Source organism: Dasypus novemcinctus, chromosome 26 (genome assembly GCF_030445035.2).
Source record: "Dasypus novemcinctus isolate mDasNov1 chromosome 26, mDasNov1.1.hap2, whole genome shotgun sequence".
Classification (NCBI taxonomy): Eukaryota; Metazoa; Chordata; class Mammalia; order Cingulata; family Dasypodidae; genus Dasypus; species Dasypus novemcinctus.
The window spans coordinates 34,045,084-34,064,068 of NC_080698.1; the positions used below are offsets into that span (position 1 = coordinate 34,045,084).

Sequence of the window (18,985 nt, forward strand, 5' to 3'; positions counted from 1 at the left end):
GGGGCAAGCCAATCAACCAGACTACAAAAAGTACCCCACCACCAACAAAAAAAAATACTACTAGACAGAGATACACTAAAGTAGAGAGAGTGCTTAGTTCCCCCTCATAAGTAAGTCTGGAACCAAATAAGCTTTTCCTATCTTGAAACTGTTGGGTTTTTTTTTTAATGGTCTTTAAAGGTTTACTGGTACAATTTCAATAGTTTACAAATGAAAATCTTCTGTGAAAATTCCATAATAGACATCATAAGGAAAACATTTTTATTTAACATTTACATTTTAAAACATTTACATCTAAAAAGCTAGTATTTCAGAAGGCATGGTCTATTCTAGAATAAGTGAAGCAAATCATTATCTGGGTATATCCTTATATTTGAAGATGGATAATTTCAGAGAGGGTGAACATGCATGAATGAACCATCATGAACAAGAACATAAAGCAAGATACCTTTCTGGATTGCCCTCAACCATTTTTGGGAAACAGATAAAACCATACTTTTAAAGAGGCATTTCCTCCATACATCCTTCTCCTCCTTTTTTCCCTTGTTCACTCAGGGGGCCTGAGATCTTACCTCATTTTTTCATTTACGCCTCTCTCAGCTACCATAAGAGAAGGGCTGACCGAACCCCCATCAAGATGGTGGAATGACATTGAAGGTTCCATCTTCCCAAGGAAGCTTTAATCAATAAACCAGAACTGGCAAAATGATCTTTCTCAAAGCTCTAGCAAAATAGTAAAGGTTTGCTGTAACAGGATGAGAGCTGAATCAAGCAAGAGGCAACTTAACAAAGTGGCAGGGTCTTTGTCGAGCCCTTGTGGGCTCCCTCCCTCCATTCCCCCATAAGCTTCGTGCGGAGCTGGCCTGCCATCCCAATGTACATACTAGAGTACATGTTGTGTCCTTGTAGTAGGGTACATGCATGCCCCTGTCTGGACTATAGTGGACAATCATTGCCAGCTTGCTGTCCCAAAATTTGCCCTGTGCATAGAGAGAGCTTGCAGAACTCTCCTAAAAAATGTTATAGGAGAGCAGTCAAACAGCAGTTGCCTGGGGCAAAGGACTGCTGGATGTCGGGCATACAGGGTAGCACAGTGGATCACGAGAAATAGTTTCCTAGGGGAATGGGAATATTTGTGTCCATGTAAACAGGGGAATTCCTAGGGCCACACACGCATGCCCAGGAAGATGCATGTGCAGAAAAGACTGGGAAGACAGGGCTATTTCTCTGAACTTGTTGTAAGGTTGGCTAAACTCTGGAGGACAGCATCTGCACAGGCTAATATGCAAAGACTGGGAAAAGTGTTTTCTTTTCTTGGCTAGACTCTAGCACTGAAGGAAATCTTCCTGTCATAAAACAAGCTGGATGTAAGCTTAAGGAACTCAGTGCCTAAATTCCAGAGATAATATATTAAAATATCAAAACGTCCAGGATGCAACAAATGATTACAAAGCAGACAAACAGTAATTGGTCCGTGCAAAGGAGCAGGATTAAATGATTAGAAATCATCAAGAAGAAGGACCAGACTTGGGACATGGGATACTCCAGACAAACACTCTCAAATTAAAAAACAAGTCCTAAATGTACTGTCCATGTAAAGAAACATGCACAAAGAACTAAAGGAAATCAGGAAAACAATGGATGAATTACAAAGAAAATAACAATAGAGAGAAGGAAACAGAGTTGATGACCATAGCAGCAGGTATCTGAATTTCCCTAGAGGGAAAAAATCCTAACAAATTGTCTCTTTTCTGTTGATTACTTTCAGTTTTTCATAAACTATCATTTGTGCACTTTGCCTACTGATGGAATTTCACCTGTATCTTTCAATTAAAACACTCCCAAGACTTTGGAATCAATCAACTCATCCACCTAACAAAGAAAAAATAAATGATGCTTTACAATGAATAGAGTTCTTTACAACTTACAAAATGTCTTTACCAAACCAGTATATTGCTCGAGTTCTTTGTAAATTTTTACATAATCCCTTCCTAGCTTTTGTAATCTTTTAGTTGAATAATTAGCAGCTTCAAGGACTTAACTGTGAGCACACCTTTCCCATTCAGCTTAATCTTTTTATCAGAATCCCATAATTTTTCCCCTTTAAAGAAGCTTTAGATTACATAAATGTTACATGGAAAATACAGAGGCTTCCCATATACACACCCCACACACACACCACTTTCCCCTATTAACATCTTTCATTAGTGTGGTATATGTGTTATAACTGAACACATTGAAGCACTGCTACTACTAAGCATGATCTATAGTTTATGTTTTATACTTTGTGCTGCACAATTCTACAGGTTTTGACAAAATGTGAAATGGCTTGTATCCATCACTGCAATATCATGAAGTATGATTCCAGTGTCTCAAAAATGGTTATACCTTTGGCCCTGCAGTTTGATGGAGCCGTTGGTTTCAAACAGGGGCCTAAAGAAATGTCTTCCTATAGTCTATTGGCCATTTCAGAACGTTGGAGATGTTATGGTCAATTCCTTCAAAAGAAACATCTGAGTCATTGGTGATAGATGTGACCTATTTTTTACTTGTAGTCTTTGGGGATCCAAAATGTAGGGATCCTTGATTTAACTTGTTCATTCCAATTATAATGCAGTTTAATCTAATTCTTACCAAAAATCACTGAGGAAGGATTTTCCATTCAAAACCAGCTAGTTCAGCACTGTGACCTTCCTTTGAATACTGTCCCTTATTCTATGATCAGAGCCCTAACAAACTTCATTCAATAGTGAGTGAGAAACTTCCTGTTTCTAAAAACGAGGTATTTTTTTCCTCCTTTCAGTTAATTGGCCTTTGAAACTATCATAATGTCTCTCTTGATTTTGCTGTGGGACTATATTTACCTAATATGGCAATAACGGACAACTAAAATTTTTGAGTTTATGGGATTCTGAAAGTGCATCTTTATTACAGACATTGGTTGAAAAGTTTATTTCACTGGACAGGCACTAGTTATTTAGATATCTTACTATATGAAAGGCAAAAATGTCACTGGATCTCACTGCCTGGTGAAAGACAGCAAATATTTGGAAAGTAAAATGTATTTTATTTAGGAAGACAAGAATAAGAACTCTCTCCTTTTGTCAAGAAAAATTAATTTTTATATTGTTTATTAAATATTTTGCTTATTAATTGCAACAAATGGCTCAGAAAGGATTACTATCGCTAATATGTAAAATGCTTGTGTGAAGTAATTAAAAACGAAAGATAAATGCTTAAAATGTAATTGCTTCAACTCCTACACTCTGAATTATTGGACTTACCCCACTCAGCTAACATGGAGTTGAAGAATGTCAACCACCACACCATGGAGCCTAGAGTGCCTACAACTGAAAGCAGGAGGACTGCATCCAGTATCCATGTGGAATCTAAGCCCCCTCTTGACATAGATGTGCAATGGACACAACCAATCCAATGTCCACAGAGAAAATGTGGCATTGGTGTGGGAAGGGTGGCCATGGTGGCTGCTGGGTGTGGGGAATGGGAGGAAGAGCTGAGATGTGGTGGCGTTTTCGGGACTTGGAGTTGTCCTGGATGGTGCTTCACGGACAATTACGGGACACTGTAGATTCCCCCAGGTCCCACTGGATGGAACGTGGGAGAGTGTGGGCTATGATGTGGACCATTAACTATGAGGTGCAGCGAAGCCCAGAGATGTACTTACCAAATGCAATGGATGTGTCATGATGATGGGAGAGAGTGTTGCTGTGGGGGGAGTGGGGGGTGGGGGCGGTGGGGCTGAATGGGACTTCATATTTTTTGAATGTAGTATTTTTTTAAAAATGAATAAATAAAATGTAATTGGACAAAGGCGACTTATGGACAGATTTAAAAGAAGACAGAAGTGGCTAATAGTGTACACTGTTACTATAAATAAATGAAATAAACAAGGAAATGTTTATATTTGTAAATTCAATAGAAGTACTTTAAAGTAAATTTTAAAATACAAAATTTATTTTTTAATAAGTACATCTAAAAAGTTGGTAATAATAAAGTGAAATGGGACCACCTAAACACTGCTGGTGGGAATATAAATTGACACACACATTTGGAAAGCAATTTGATACTCTTTGAGGTAGTAATTCCATCTCTGGGAAATTATTTTAAGGATATAATCACATACAAATCACTATTTTTCTGTAAAAATATTTATCTAACTGGAGACAGCTGGAGATGGGGAATAGAGAAGTAAATCATGGCATAACATTGGAATCTGTTAGGCATATTAAACATTTAGCAAAATTTATGAACGACATAGGAAAATGATAGTGACAAAAACAGGGCATAGAATTCCATAGATTGAAACATGTTCTTTGTTTTAACTGCATGGAAGTAAAGACTAGGAGGGGTATAACAAATGTGATTGTTTTGGGGGAAAAAACAAAACCAAACCAGTTACACCTATTCTTCCCTCTCCCTCCCCTGACATCCTCTGGTGACCACTGTGTCTTTATAGCAACAAGTTCTTCCACTGCTGGAAAAACAATGTCTACTTTAGTCCATGGTTGCATTTCCCCCCTTATGTTGTTCTTTCCTCTTGAGGCTTTGGGGATGGTGATGCTCACTCTGCTTCTGACTGAGAGGGGGCTTAGATTCCATGGGGCAAATGGAACTGACCTGCTTGCACTTGCAGATACTCTCTGCTTCTTGGGATGGGCACTGTCCCATAATCCTTTTGTTAATTGTCTTGGGTGAGTCTGATGAACTGGAGAGCAGGGGCTAGCTGCATGTCTGCTTAGATTCAGGACACACATGGCATATGCACAGCCGGAAGATTTAAGTCTCTAGGACTTGTATGTAATGGGTATATCACTAATTATGGGTTTAAATAAATGGAATAGAAGAATCATGTGTAAGAAAATTATAAATGGGTCTAATTCTGATAACACTGGGGGAGATGGTTATTATATATTTCAAGGTAAGGCCCACTGACGGGGTGTCAATTTCCTGGGGCGGTCTACCCTGCCTATATTGTCTAGATGTCTTTATGCTAGATCACACAATGGAACTGTACTTTTAAGGAGCCTATTCACATGACTGTTTTCCTGTCCCATACACTGAACCCATCCATCCTATATATGGATTTTACCCCCATCAAAATGTGACTGAATTTTTGTATTCTTGATGCCCCCATACATCTACATCCCAGATAGGAAGTACACACAGCAATTATTCAATAATATCTGGCAACTAAAAAATATTAAACTGAAATGGTAGTGATAGTAAATCTACCTCAGGGAAACAGGTTAAGCCAAATATGTGAAAATGCTTGATCAACTGCTAAGACCTTAAAATACCATATAGGAAAGATTCCTTCCCCCTTTTTGTCCCCTCTCCCCCATTTAATTTAGAAATGGATAGATTTAAAGTAAAAGGCTACTTAGTCTTTGGGCTCTTTTTCCTTTCCTATCCTTATTTCTTAACAATTTCACTTCACTTTATCCTCAACCATTCTGAAAGGTAAATTGGGAAGCCACTAATATTCCCAGTTCAAAACCCAGGTTTGGGAAGCAGACTTGACCTAATGGATAGGGCGTCTGCCTACCACATGAGAGGTCAGCGGTTCAAACGCAGGGCCTCCCTGACCTGTGTGGAGCTGGCCCATGCGCAGTGCTGATGAGTGCAGGGGTGTCCCCCACGTAGGGAAGCCCCACGCGCAAGGAGTGCGCTCCGCAAGGAGAGCCGTCCAGGACGAAAGAAAGTCCAGCCTGCCCAGGAACGGCGCCGCACACACGGAGAGCTGACACAGCAAGATGACGCAACAAAAAGGAACACAGATTCCTGGTGCCGCTGATAAGGATAGAAACAGTCACAGAAGAAGACAGCGAATGGACACAGAGAACAGACAACTGGGGGCAGGGGGAAAGGGGAGAGAAATGAATGAATGAATGAATGAATAAATAAATCTTTAAAAAACAAAAAAAGTCCCACAAAGCCCAGGTTTAACAACCTAACTAAGACCAAAATGAATCAGAATATCCAGATTGTTAGTCTGGTATTCTCTCGACTACACCATGCTAGGCTGAATGCCTTTCGTTTAATAAATGGGTTTTATTTCCTAAAATTTTCTGGTGTCTGTTAACATTTGTTGCAGTGTTATAGTACAGTACTACTAAGAATCACCAATGAATCACTAGCCCAATGAAGAATAACAGATGAGGAATTACTGCCAGATAATCTGGTTTAGAAATAAATTCTCAAGCAATTTCTAGGTAAAAAAATCTTTGCCACTATTGTTAAAAGACTGATTATCTTAATAGATTATTTGGATAAACATCCATTTGTCCAACATTACTCAGACTTAGCTAGCTTTGCCACAGAGAGATTAGTACTCATGGTTTTTCCTGGAGCTGTTCTTGCCACAATGTCAGGCCATGTTACAACAGGGTGAAAAGGAACATACATGACCTTGTGACCCTCACTGAAGCCAACCATCATTATCATATGATAATCTGAAAACTGAATTGTCACTTATTTAACTTTGCTCAGCATCACACCATGCAGGGTATTATTAATTTCCCTCTACTTCACAAATAGACGTTTTCTCCCTGTTCTTTTCTAACTAGTTCTTCCTCTCTCATGGAAACTCCAGTCTTCAATTCCTCAAATCTTCTCATCTTCTAGAACATCTTCTAGCTACTAGGTGACCCTAAGGGTCTGAAGTTTCATTCTAGGTTTCTCCTTTCCACCAGTATTAAGATATACCCTTGACTCAGGAATATCACTGTGCTCTGAATTAGAGAACAATAATTTTACCCCAAATCTGACTAAAACCAAAACTAAAGAAGCCCAAGTCATACCTCTTTTGCCACGTTATCTCATTCTGTCATTTTCACAGATACTTGGGAAACAGTGTAGTATAAAGGAAAATGATGGACTTTGGAATTAATGACAACTCTTGGACTTACCCAAGCTCTCTGCTAAGCTTAGGTAAATTGCTTGAAATAGGAATGGGGCCACACTTAATTCAACAAATCTGAAATCAAAATCAAATGAAGTAAAAATTCACTGAGCACCTGTCACAGTACCTTTTACAAGTAAATGTTCAACAAAATAATTCCCCTTTAAAAATATTATATACAGTTCAAAGCACTCCTTTTCCAGCAGTTAGATGGTCTACCACCCTCTTGCTCTGATACTGGGAGGCAAATGGAAAGATTTACATGTGAAAGAAGTTGGTAAGCCTTGCTCTGGGAAATGGTTCTGCAACAGACATAAATCCTGCGCATATGTTAGTGTCCTTGAGTTTATTATGCTGTCTAGCAACAACAGCAGCAGTGTGGATCCTCATCAACATAGTTGCCAATTTTCCTGCGTATTTCAGAGAGAATGTTGGTTTTGTAGACATTCCTTTTAAAAGAAGATGCCTTAAGTGGGAGAGGGGCAACAGATTTCAATTGTGCTTATATACAGTATCATAAACTCTTACCAAATCCACCTTGGTTACGAACAACTGGCTCCAAAAGAAATTTATTTGACACTGCTTATTTTGAAATTCTCTACTCCAGATTCAAATTGCCGTTTTGAACATTCAAACGTTTCTAATGCCCTAAAAGTGTACCTGTTTTTAATAAGTACTTGAGCACCAATTGTGCAGGCACAATTCATTTCCTGCAACTCGGGAACATATTCAGTAAGTACAAAGTGCTACTAGTGGTTCAGAGTCTTGAAAACAAATACCTATCTAATAAACCAATATGGCAGCAACAGACATCTGTTGAGTTCTCAAACTCATCAGCCCAACTGTTCTCAAAGTGTGGTTCCAGAGATGGCTAATAGCCCCCAAGAACTTTTCAGGAAGGTGTAAAGCACGGGTTCTATCAGGAGTTCACAGATCCCCAAGGGGGTCTGTGGAAAGATTTCAGTGGGTCATGAGCTTGAACTGAAAAAAATCTACTTACTAACTTTATTTTCTCTGACCTTTAGCTGAAATCTAGCATTTCCATCACTTATGAATGTATACAATAATAAATAAATTACAGTAGTATTCATTTCACCTGTCTGGGAAAGAGGTCCGTGGGAAAAAGAAAAAGATGAAGAACCCCTGATCTATGAGGAACCCCTGATCTAAAGTCAAAACTCTCATAATAATTCTAAGACATTACTTGTCTTTTTCACTCTCATTCTCTTCAGAAATTTACACTGAAATTTTCCAAAGGCTATATGACATGTGAAGACACTGTTGTGCTGACAGCTAATGACATGTATGTTTATTTTACCATTTTAAACATTTGTTTTAAATTCTGACATGTAAAATATCTACAGATATAACCAACACAAAACCAAGCTCCTTGGAGTCCTTAATAATTTTAAAGAGTGTAAGCAAATCTGACTAAAATGCTTCAGAATCCCTAAAATGCCTAGCACCATGCTGAAATATTTTACATGCAAGTTTGCTTGATCACAGGGCAAAGAGAAGACTTTTTTTAAAGAAGGCAACTTAACTCAAACTTGAAGGCTTCTTTCTCAGCAAAACTTTAAACGAGAAACATGAGCTGTAACATCACCTCCAATACAAGTTAAGAAAACATTTTAAATATAAAGAAAAAAACGTAAGTACTAAACACTATAACAAATTGCAAGAATTGGGCTTGAAATATTTCAAAGACTACACATCTTTCTGTTTCCTCTCTCCCGTGGTGCCTATAGTAACATAATTTTGTCATTCAAAAAAAATTTTTTTTAAATAAATGCCCCATAAGTCTCCCACAGCAGGTTTCCAAAAGGTAAGTCCACGGGCAAAGAATGTATTACTTGGAATCATATAAAGAAAAAATGTTTCCTAAATTGTTTTTAAATGGGCTTTCTCTGAAGACAACTAACTAAATTTCTTTTTGGTACCTCTACTCCATTATCTTCAGAATAAATTGTATTCTACAGTAAAAGATTTCAGTGTTAAAACCGAAATGGGTCTTTTGCTTCCTGAAGATTTGGTCTGAGCAGTATTTTAGGGTCACTGCCACATTTATGAGGCAGTATAAGTATCACAGCAACGGCTGGTTCTGCATCTTTAAGTCTGGTGAAGACAAGTCTCCTTATCTGCCTTGTTTGAAGATGATAGCTTGAACAAGCATCCAATGCCTACTCTTTGGATCAGCACCCCCTGCTTCTCAAATCTAGTTTGGTAAAGGAGCCAAGAAGTAACATTTCTTGCCCTGTTTCCTCTCCTGCTTTCACCTTTGGCATTTTGATTTATGTTTCCAAATGCACTAAAGAGATTTTTCTGGGTTCCTTCTAGATGCCCAGGCAGTACTTTACATTCCGGATGCATGTGGGTGTATGCTCATTTTCTAAAGGTCTGATTAAACATGCCACAACAGATGCCAACGTCCCTGGATCTCATTTCTGTTGAGGGTCCTTGCTTTCATGAGGTCCTCTCACTCACAAAGGTGGGATGTACGACTGTAACAAGTAATACTTCAGCTCTCCCCTCTTTGCTTCCTGTATTTATTTTGGAACTCTGTGACTTTGGACTAATTATATAATCTCTCCAAACTTCAGTTTTCTCATTGGTCAAAAGAGATGAGAGTTAAGTACTTTTAAGCCCAGATATTTGCATTCAATATTAAAACAAACAAACAAACTAAACAAAGTATTTAAAGGTGTAAGCAAGTTTGCAGCTTATGCTTTGCTCTAATTCATTTTGCCTTTTTTTTTTTAAGGAAGTAAAAAAAAAAAAAAATTGAACCCAAGACCCAGGACCTTGTACATGGGAAGCAGGCACTCACCATTGAGCTATATCCACTCCCAGCCATTTTTTAAAGAGTCAGGAATAAATATCTTTAGTTGTTCTACAAACTATACTGCTGGGTTTAGATTTAGTGAATTAGGCATGACCTCTCCCTCCCTTCCTCAAAAGACACAAAAAATTACTTTATAAATCAAAAATTAAAATGAATTACAGAAATCAAAGATCTCTAAAAGCAAACCATATTTTCAGATGCAAATATACTTAAGGAATCAAGTCTCTCTTTTCAAGAAAAACTATACTAAAGCAAGTCAATATGTTCTGCAATTACTTTATAGCTGCCAAAGATCCTATTTTCAATGCATTTAATCATTTTGAAATTACAATTCATATTCAAAAGCTGGGCACTTGCACAACACAAAAAAAACTTAGTACTTCTTAGAAGAAAAAGAGCTGTTAGATGATTCAAAGAAAGTCAAGGTCTAACAAATATTTAATCACTTGCCCTCTTTAGGTCTTTGTTTCCTCATCTCCAAAATTAAAGAGTTGTGCTAAACTAATTCAATCTGAATGAGTTCCCTCAGTTCCAATCTTTAAAACAAAACAAAACAAAACAAAAAGCTTAACTGCTAAAAGAAAACAGTTCTGACAAATAAGCTAATTCCTAGTCAAATTATCATGCTACAGTGGTTTCCTGAATTACTGGTAATCAAACTTTCTTGATGCACATTATCATTTCAGAAGACCTCAACCTCACTATCTCTTGCAGGATGTCTTAATCTCATCATTATGGATATTCTGGGTCTGACAATTCTTTGTCATGGAGAGCTGTCCTGTGCACTGGGAAAAACGTTTAGTAGCATCCCACTGCCTCTAACCACTAGATGCCACAAGTACCTTCTTCCAAGATGTGACAGACAAAAATGTCTCCAAGGAGCTGATGTAGCTCAAAAGGTTGAGGACCTACTTCCCACATAGGAGTTCCTAGGTTCAGTGCCTAAAACAAACAAAACCTAAACAAACAACAAGCAAACAAACAAAACAACCAAAGCAGGGGAGCTGATGGGACTTGGTGGTTGAGTGCCCACTTCCCATATATGAGGTCCTGGGTTCATTCCCAGTCCCTGGTACCTTAAAAAAAAAAAAAAGTCTCCAGACATTGCCAAATATTCATGGGTATGAAAAATCACCCCCAGGTGAGAACCAGAAGTCTATTTTGTACTAGCACACTAGGAGTATTTACCAATATGGGAAAGTAACCCAGAACAAACAGCACCTCCCCTTTCAAACATTTTATCAAAAGATATCTGCCCAAGAGAGCGGATGTAGTAGCTCAAGCTGTCGAGCCCTGCTTCCCATGCTTGAGGTCCCAGATTCCTCCCAGGTACCTCCTTTAAAAAACAAAAACAAAAAAAAACCTATACTTGCCCAATACGTCTATGAAGAGTTAAACATTCTAGTTGGTGAGTTTTGTGAGAGGGTAGGACTAACTTAGGGAGAAGAATCCTAACAACTCTGAATATACTGACACTGTGGCTTATTGTTTTATAAAGTTGGATAATAACTTTTCTCAAGTATTTTGCTATACATGTACTAAATGAAGTTCTGTTCTGCTAGCACACAGATTTGCCTACCATAACATATATCTTTTACACTGAACAAAACGTCTTTATTCATTCTGTTTATAGCTAAGCATCACAAATTTAGTTTGTAAACATATTAAACACTCAGATTTAAGTAACATGACTTTAACATGTAGCCCCTTTTCTTGGTTGAAAACCTAAGGTAGATGTGAAGTTACTTCTGCTTATAATAGTATGAGACCAGCTAATCAATCACCAGACAGACCCTTGAGCAAAGGCTATTTGATGTCAGAACACAATTACAATGCCAATAACTAACACTATCTATACTTCAGGCATTTTGGTTTCATCATAGTCTCTATTTCTTTTGGCTTTAAAGTAAGAGAATGGAAATGTTAGGGTATCTTTATTACTTCAAATGGCTGAAAAATTAAAAAGTGAAGACTGAAACCACTAGTATCCAGAGAGAGATACTAACTCTGGGTGTGAGAAATCCTTCAACTCAACAGACAAGATTTTGTTTTGCTGGGGCAGCAGGGAACAGGTAAAAGTTGGGAATGAATTCAGAAACCAACTTAAACACTACAGTAAATCTTTAAACTTAGTGTTGATCATATTTATTCTAGGCAAGGATGAGATGTTCCCCAGAAGAAATAACCAGAAAATTAAAACAGAAATCCGAATAAAGAATATTTCAGATACACTGTCAACAGCCATCCATTAATTTTGAACACACTGAATCATGCACTGTATCTTAATACCTAAGAAATTAATCATGCCTATAGTCAAGTATTAAAAGTCACATCAGCTAAAGAAATTGTCACAAAATTTTTATTAATTCTAGGATATACCCTTTTAATTGTGAAGGACCTAAGGAAGTAATGTTAAGATATTACATTAGCAAATAAATAATTTTATTATATTAAAAGTTCTGCATGCCTCCATCCCATGATGATGATGATGATGATGATGATGATGATGGTTTACCCAAGCAAAATTCTCAAAGGAGTTTTCCTAGCAAGTGAGTGATAAAGTAATGCTACTAAATGAATGTATCAGAATGAGTGCTATCTATGTCTTCACCATCAAGCATCTATTAACACTGTGTTCAAAACACTCATCTCGGGATACTCTGGAATAAATACTCACTGCCCTCAGCCTCATTCCTCACATGCCCAAGAGGGCATGAGAATACTGTCTATCTCAGAAAAGCCTCTCAAACCTATTCTGTCCCCTCTTCTACATCTTCATTGCCTTCCTCTATCCTAGTTCAAGACCTAAACACCTTATTCCAAAATGTCCTCTCTGGTCTTTTTTTGATCTTCCTTCTAGTTATTCCGTATAATACTATGAGACTAACAGTCCTAAACAGATTGCTTACCACTCTTTTTTAAAACCTCTATGACTCCGTTGCTTATAGAATTAAATCTAAACTCTTTAAGCTAGTTCATCTTTTTCATGAGCTCATCTTTCCTCCATACTTACCACCCCAAGATATGTGGCAGCACAAGCTACACTGCACTTTATTTTACCTTCTTCAGATAATACCTTTTAAGCACTTGCTGGTATTTGCTCACTTGCTGATTTTGCTGATCTTTCAGCTTCTAAAATGTCCTTCCCTATACTCATCTGAAAAACTTATGTATGCTTTAAGACCCAGCTCAAACGCCCCCTTTTCCAATTTCCCCTGACAAGTAATTGTGGCAGGGTCTTCACTGTTCCAAAACCACCTTGGCATACCTCTACCACTCAACGTTATACATTAAAATTTATCACCCGATTTACCTGCCTCTCTATTAGATTGGGAGCAGCTCTTATGTAGCACTGAGCTTTTTTTAAATGTTATACTCTCAAATTTGCTTCAAAATAATTACTTGTTTCCTGGCAGCAGTTCAGTAAATGCTGGCTGGAAGAATGCCCTGTGTATAATACAGTGAATGCCACAGAAACTACATTAGTAGGTAGCATAACATTGAATTATAATGCTATATTTAAATAATTTTCTGAGCCTCAGAACTGAGCTCTTCAGGGGCTTTGTATAACATCTTTTATACTGCCATTCCCTACCAAAAAGCTTAGCACATAGTAGGTTCTCAATGAATATGAATATCTACCCCACAGAAAGGACAGCTGCCAGCTTAAAACAGGGGAAGAAGTAAGAGAATTAACAAGCAATAAATGCTTCCTATGAGGCAATGTGTTGGGTGTTTTACATATATTCTCTCTCATAATCCTCACAATTTTTTGATGTTAGTTACTGAAGGAACCAAAGCGGAAAGGTCCAAGAATAAACATAAAGTATAGCAGGTAGAGTTTAACCCAATTTTATGTTCTCTCTACTGAACCACACTGCCTACCCAATGAACCTTGGGATTTTCTCCATTTAGAAGGGAGATGAACTAAAGCCCATGAAAATTAGGAAAACAAAGGAAAATGGTATTCAATTTTTTTTTCACGTTTCCAAGAAAAAATGGCCAATAATATTAAAAGCAGCAGAAGACACAGAAAAGGCCTCAATCTGGCAGTCAAGGAAACAAAGTTTCAACTCCTCCACTTCTTTGCTCCCAACTCATGTATCTCAACTACTTAAACATATCACACTATACTCATAATACATGTATGAAAAAGAAGACTTTTATATTCTGTTCTCTAGTACCTACATCTATGTATCTAGGGCCAAGGAACTAGGACAAAAATCTTAGAAAGTCAATTCTAAATCCTCCAGGAATGCACTTTTCTATTTCTTGAAAGTAAAAAGATCTATAGGTAGTAACAACTGTGTCTCAAAAGCATGTCACAATAAGTCTGCTTACTTAACCTTAGAGAAACGACATTATCCTAAGAGTATGTACTGTGGCATTGAAGAGGATTCTCACACTCCTGGCAAAATCTCAGATTACAAAGATTTATCTAATCTTTAGCTGACAAAAAGGGAAATTTCAATAAATTAGGGTGGTCCTAAATTGCATACATGCAAGTATATGTGTGGGTGTAATGATTTTGATGTAAGAAACTTTCGATTTGGTACTTTACTCTAAATTAAGTATCTGCATTCAGGCATCAAAATAATCCAATTTTCATGCCTTGTTAAAAGTTTCCAACAAAGTAAGGTTTCTATCTGATCCATAAATGACTCTGAAATGTCACTGTTTGAAAAGAAAATGAGTTTTTTCCTTTTAAACTTGATTGCTGCAGGCTAAGTATCTTTAAATAATTTGCAAAGACCAAACAGAGTTTTCCAAAATGGTTCTTTAGAAGTTTGAAAAAAATTTTTAATGTTTTATTTTTAACTAAGTTTGGCCTTAGAGAAAAACTGCAAAAATTGTACAGAGTTCCGATATATACAGCTTCTCCTAATATTAATGTCTTATATAAATAGTACAATTATCAAAACACTTATACTATAGTGCAGAATAGGTATGACATGGGGCATTTTTTGGATACTGTAAGTGTTCTGAATGATACTGCAATGATGGATACAGCCCATTATACATTTTGTCAAAACCTATAAGGGAATAGATGTGGCTCAAGCAACTGGGCTCCCGTCTACCACATGGGAGGTCCAGGATTTGATTCTGGGGGCCTCCTGGTGAAGGCAAGTTGGCCCATGTGGGAAGCTGACCTGAGCAGAGTGCTGGCGTGCGCAGAGAACTAGCAGAGAAGATGATGTGACCAAAAAAAAAAAGAGACACAGAGGAGATACAATGTAAGACTCAGCAGACCAGGGAGCTGAGGTGGTGCAAGAAACTGCGTACCCTCTCCCATTCCAGAAGGTCCCAGGATCGATTCCTGGTGCTGCCTAAAGAGAGGACTATCAGACACAGAAGAGCACACAGCAAATGGACGCAGAGGGCAAACAACGAGGGGGTTGGGGGTGGGGAGGAGAAACAAATCTTTGGGGAAAACAAAACAAAACCCTATAAAAATGTGCAAAGTGTAAATTATAATGTAAACTACGGACAATGGTTAGTAGCAATGCTTCAACATGTGTTCGTCAAATATAACAAATATACGACACTAATGAAAGATGCTGTTAATGGGAAAAGTGTGGGAGGGGGAGGGATGGGATATATGGGAATCCCCTATATTTTCCATGTATCATTTATGCAATCTAAAGCTTCTTTAAAAATAAAATAAAACAAATTTAAAAACACTGATACAATACTATTAACTGCAGACTTTTCTTTATTTTCACCAGCTGTCCCACTGATACCCATAACCTTTTTCTATTTCAGGATCCTATCCGGGCTCCTATATTGCATTTTGTTGTTTCTCATTTTTAGTCTCCTTCCATGAAAGAGAGTTCCTCAATCTTACGTTAGTTATCCTTCATGATCTTGAAACTTTTTAAGAGAGTACTGGCCAGTTATTTTGTAAAATGTCCCTCAATTTGAGTTTGTGTGATGTTTCTTATGATTAGAAAAAGGTTATGCACTTTTTGTAATACCACTGAAATGATGCTGTATCCTCCTCAGTGCATAATATCAAGGGGTTCAGAGTGTTATGTCTTATTACTGGGAATGATAACCATGATCACTTGGTTAAAGAGATGTCTGCTGAGTTTTTCTATGTTTAAGTAACTATCTTTTTAGTAAATATCTTAGATACTTTGAGACCATACAAATACACTGTTTCTCCTCAAACTTTTGCCCAATAATTTTAGTATCCAAAGGTAAATTATTGTCTGCAAAAATGACTACTGGAAGTTTTTTCCCTAATGGTGACTTTCTAATTACCTCTTCTACATTTATCAACTGGAATTCTTTAAGAGCCGTTTCATCTACCCCATTTATTTATTCTATTATTTCTATTGGTACTGATATGGACTCATGGTTATTTATTTTATCCCATGAGCTGAAAATCCAATACTATAATTATTTTGTTGCTCAAACTGTTCCTGCTTTGGCCAGCAGGAGCTTCTCCTTCAGGTTGGTTAACTACTGTGTTTTTTTAACCAAGCCCCAATCTTTTTATTTTTTGAGACCTCAAAAATCTAGACATTTTTAGTATCAAATGTCCTTGTAAGCAGCCTGCAGTGGAGGAAAGTAACAAAGAAACTATTCCTTTTGACTTTACCTGGCCATCTGAGTAGCCCTAAAAGAACTAAGACTGGGTTGTTTCCAGTTTTCAGCTATCAAGAATAAAGCTGCTAGAAACAATCACACAGAAGACTTTGTGTAGACCTATGTTTTCATTTCTCTTGGGTAAAACACCTATGGAGACTCCATATTTAACTTTATATAAGAAACTTCTAAGCTATTTTTCAAAGTGATTATATTAATACCATTTTACATCCCCACCAGGAATGTACGAGTTTCAATTGCTCCACATCCTGAACAAAATTTGGGATTGGGATTGTCAGTCCTTTAAAAGTCAGCCATGTGAGTGAATGTATAGTTGTACCTCAATGTGGTTTTAAGGGTTTTAAGTTGCAATTCCCTGATGATTAATGGTATTGAGTCAACTTTTTCCCTAGGTTGCAACTTTATACAAACACAGTGTAAGCTGAGCCAGATACAATAAGCCCTTACAATTACTGTGAAGATCAAGGAACCTACCAGTATGATAACGGTTGAAGCTGGGTGATGGGCTAGTGGGGATTCATTATTGTTTGCTGTCTCTATTTGGTGTTTTAAGCATGCTCAGTTTCCCATTCAGAGAATGTCTTGAGGTACAAGGACTCAGAAAGACAGGAATGAGTAAAAAGACAACGAAGCTGCCCAATTTAGGCACAGAATAATAGAAGTATTTTTTTACTGTGCTAAACAGCTTTACAAGAACCTACAACACTTATCAACTAACTCAACCAACTGATCCAGATGACTAAATCGGTATGTACTATACAAAGGTTTGTAAAATCGGTGAATTAGATATAGACAATAGAGAGATGACAAGACTAGAAGGGAGAGCTAGAGGGGTATCTAACACTTATGATGACAGAATAAAAATCTGAAAGAGTTTTGTGAACTGTAATAATGGGTTTGAAATCTGACAAGACTTCACAGTATGTGGTATTTGTGGAGATAATCTGCTTGCTTTATTTCTTAATCTCAATGTAAATGGTCTAGTGAAAAACACATTTGGGGAAACCTATACGGCTTAAGCAACTGGGTTCCCATCTACCATACGGGAGGTCCAAGGTTCAGTCCCCCCCCCCCCCTTGTGAAGGCAAGCTGGCCCATGCTTAGAGCTGATGCAACAAGATGATGCAACAAAAGAGAGACAGAGGAAAAGACAAGGAGAGACATAACAAACCAGGAAGCTGAGGTAGATCAAGTGATTTGGTGCCTCTCTCCCATGTAAGAAGGTCCTGGGATTGGTTCCTGGTGCCTCCTAAAGGGAAGACTAGAAGACTAGCAGACACAGAAGAACGCACAACGAGCCGACGACGAGCCGACAGAGAGTGCAGACAGTGAGCACAAGTGGTGGTGGTGGGAGGGGGGGTGGGTAAATAAATCTTAAAAAAAAAAAAGAAAAGAAAAGGTATATTTGCTATTAAGAAAATGTAATTCCAGCCCTGGTTCTTTTATCAATTTGTACAACCTCAACCTACCCAAGTGCTATAAAGGAGAAAATACTTGTCCTGTCCTCCCTCCATTGCTCTCAACATTGGAGCCAATAAACTAACATTTTGGGTTGAGAGGGAGAGGAGTATGAAGAAGAGATATTTTGTTATTCACACTCACACATACATTTTTGTACACATATTCATAAAACAAAAGAAAAAAAATTTTAAAGCTTTGCAAATGTAATTAACAGCACTGAATTATATATCTGAACATGGATGAAAGGGGGAAATTTTAGGAAGTATGCATGTTACTAGAATAAAAACAAAAAAGGCCACAGGACTGTACAATACATATGGTGAACCGTAATATAAGCCATGGACTACAGTTAATATACTTTCATCAATTTTAACAAATGTAGCACACTAATGCAAGGTGTCACTAACAGGATGGTATACGGGAACTCTGTATTTTATGCATGATTTTTCTGTAAGCATAAAGCTTCTTTAAAAAAAAACAAAAAATAAAAAACCACCCATAGTTCATATTCTCTGAATTACATTAAACACTATATGGAAAATAAATTTAACCTTCTGATTGCATTAGGCTGCTTATTACTGTGAGATTCCCTAGAAAAGTATTCAGAGCTGCCTTGCTCTGTATATACAAGCCACTGTTTTCATAGTACATATCAATTATAGTGTCTTGTAGTTATGCCACCTCTGTTATAGAAGCAACTGTCCATTGTTCCTGCTGCTTTCCACACCTGTACCCAGATTCCAACCTGGGAGACTGAAATGAATTAAAAAAACAGGATAGTTTATTCCACAGACTATAGAATATGCAATGGATTTTTGACAAGTGTCTTTTAAAGAGACTTGTTCTCTTAAGTGAGGTATTATGCATAAAATCTATTAGTATTTTTTAAAAATACCTGTAAAGCTCTCCCCACTGAACTATTCGTAATAAATAAGCCAGTCATGTTACCTCAATATGTATCCTCATCCTGAATCTAAAATCTAGTTAGAAAAATTTTACAAACACACATCAATAGATACATTCATCTATTAAGTATGAAATACTATCTCATCAAAGGAAAAAAAGGCCAAAATCCTTTCCTTCAAAGAGGAGTTAGGAATTGCATTTTTGATTGGTAGAGAGGGATGTGGTTGAGGACATACTAGAAT

The 18,985-nt window shown here is 37.4% G+C and overlaps 1 protein-coding gene and 1 pseudogene across 1 annotated transcript in view; one reads left to right on the forward strand and one right to left on the reverse strand.

Moving 5' to 3' along the window:
* Positions 1 to 18,985, reverse strand: part of RYBP (RING1 and YY1 binding protein) — an 88,050-nt gene that overhangs the window by 9,375 nt on the left and 59,690 nt on the right. The gene's annotated exons all lie outside the window — the stretch shown is intronic.
* On the forward strand, positions 2,391 to 2,515 carry LOC111763618 (small nucleolar RNA SNORA2/SNORA34 family; annotated as a pseudogene).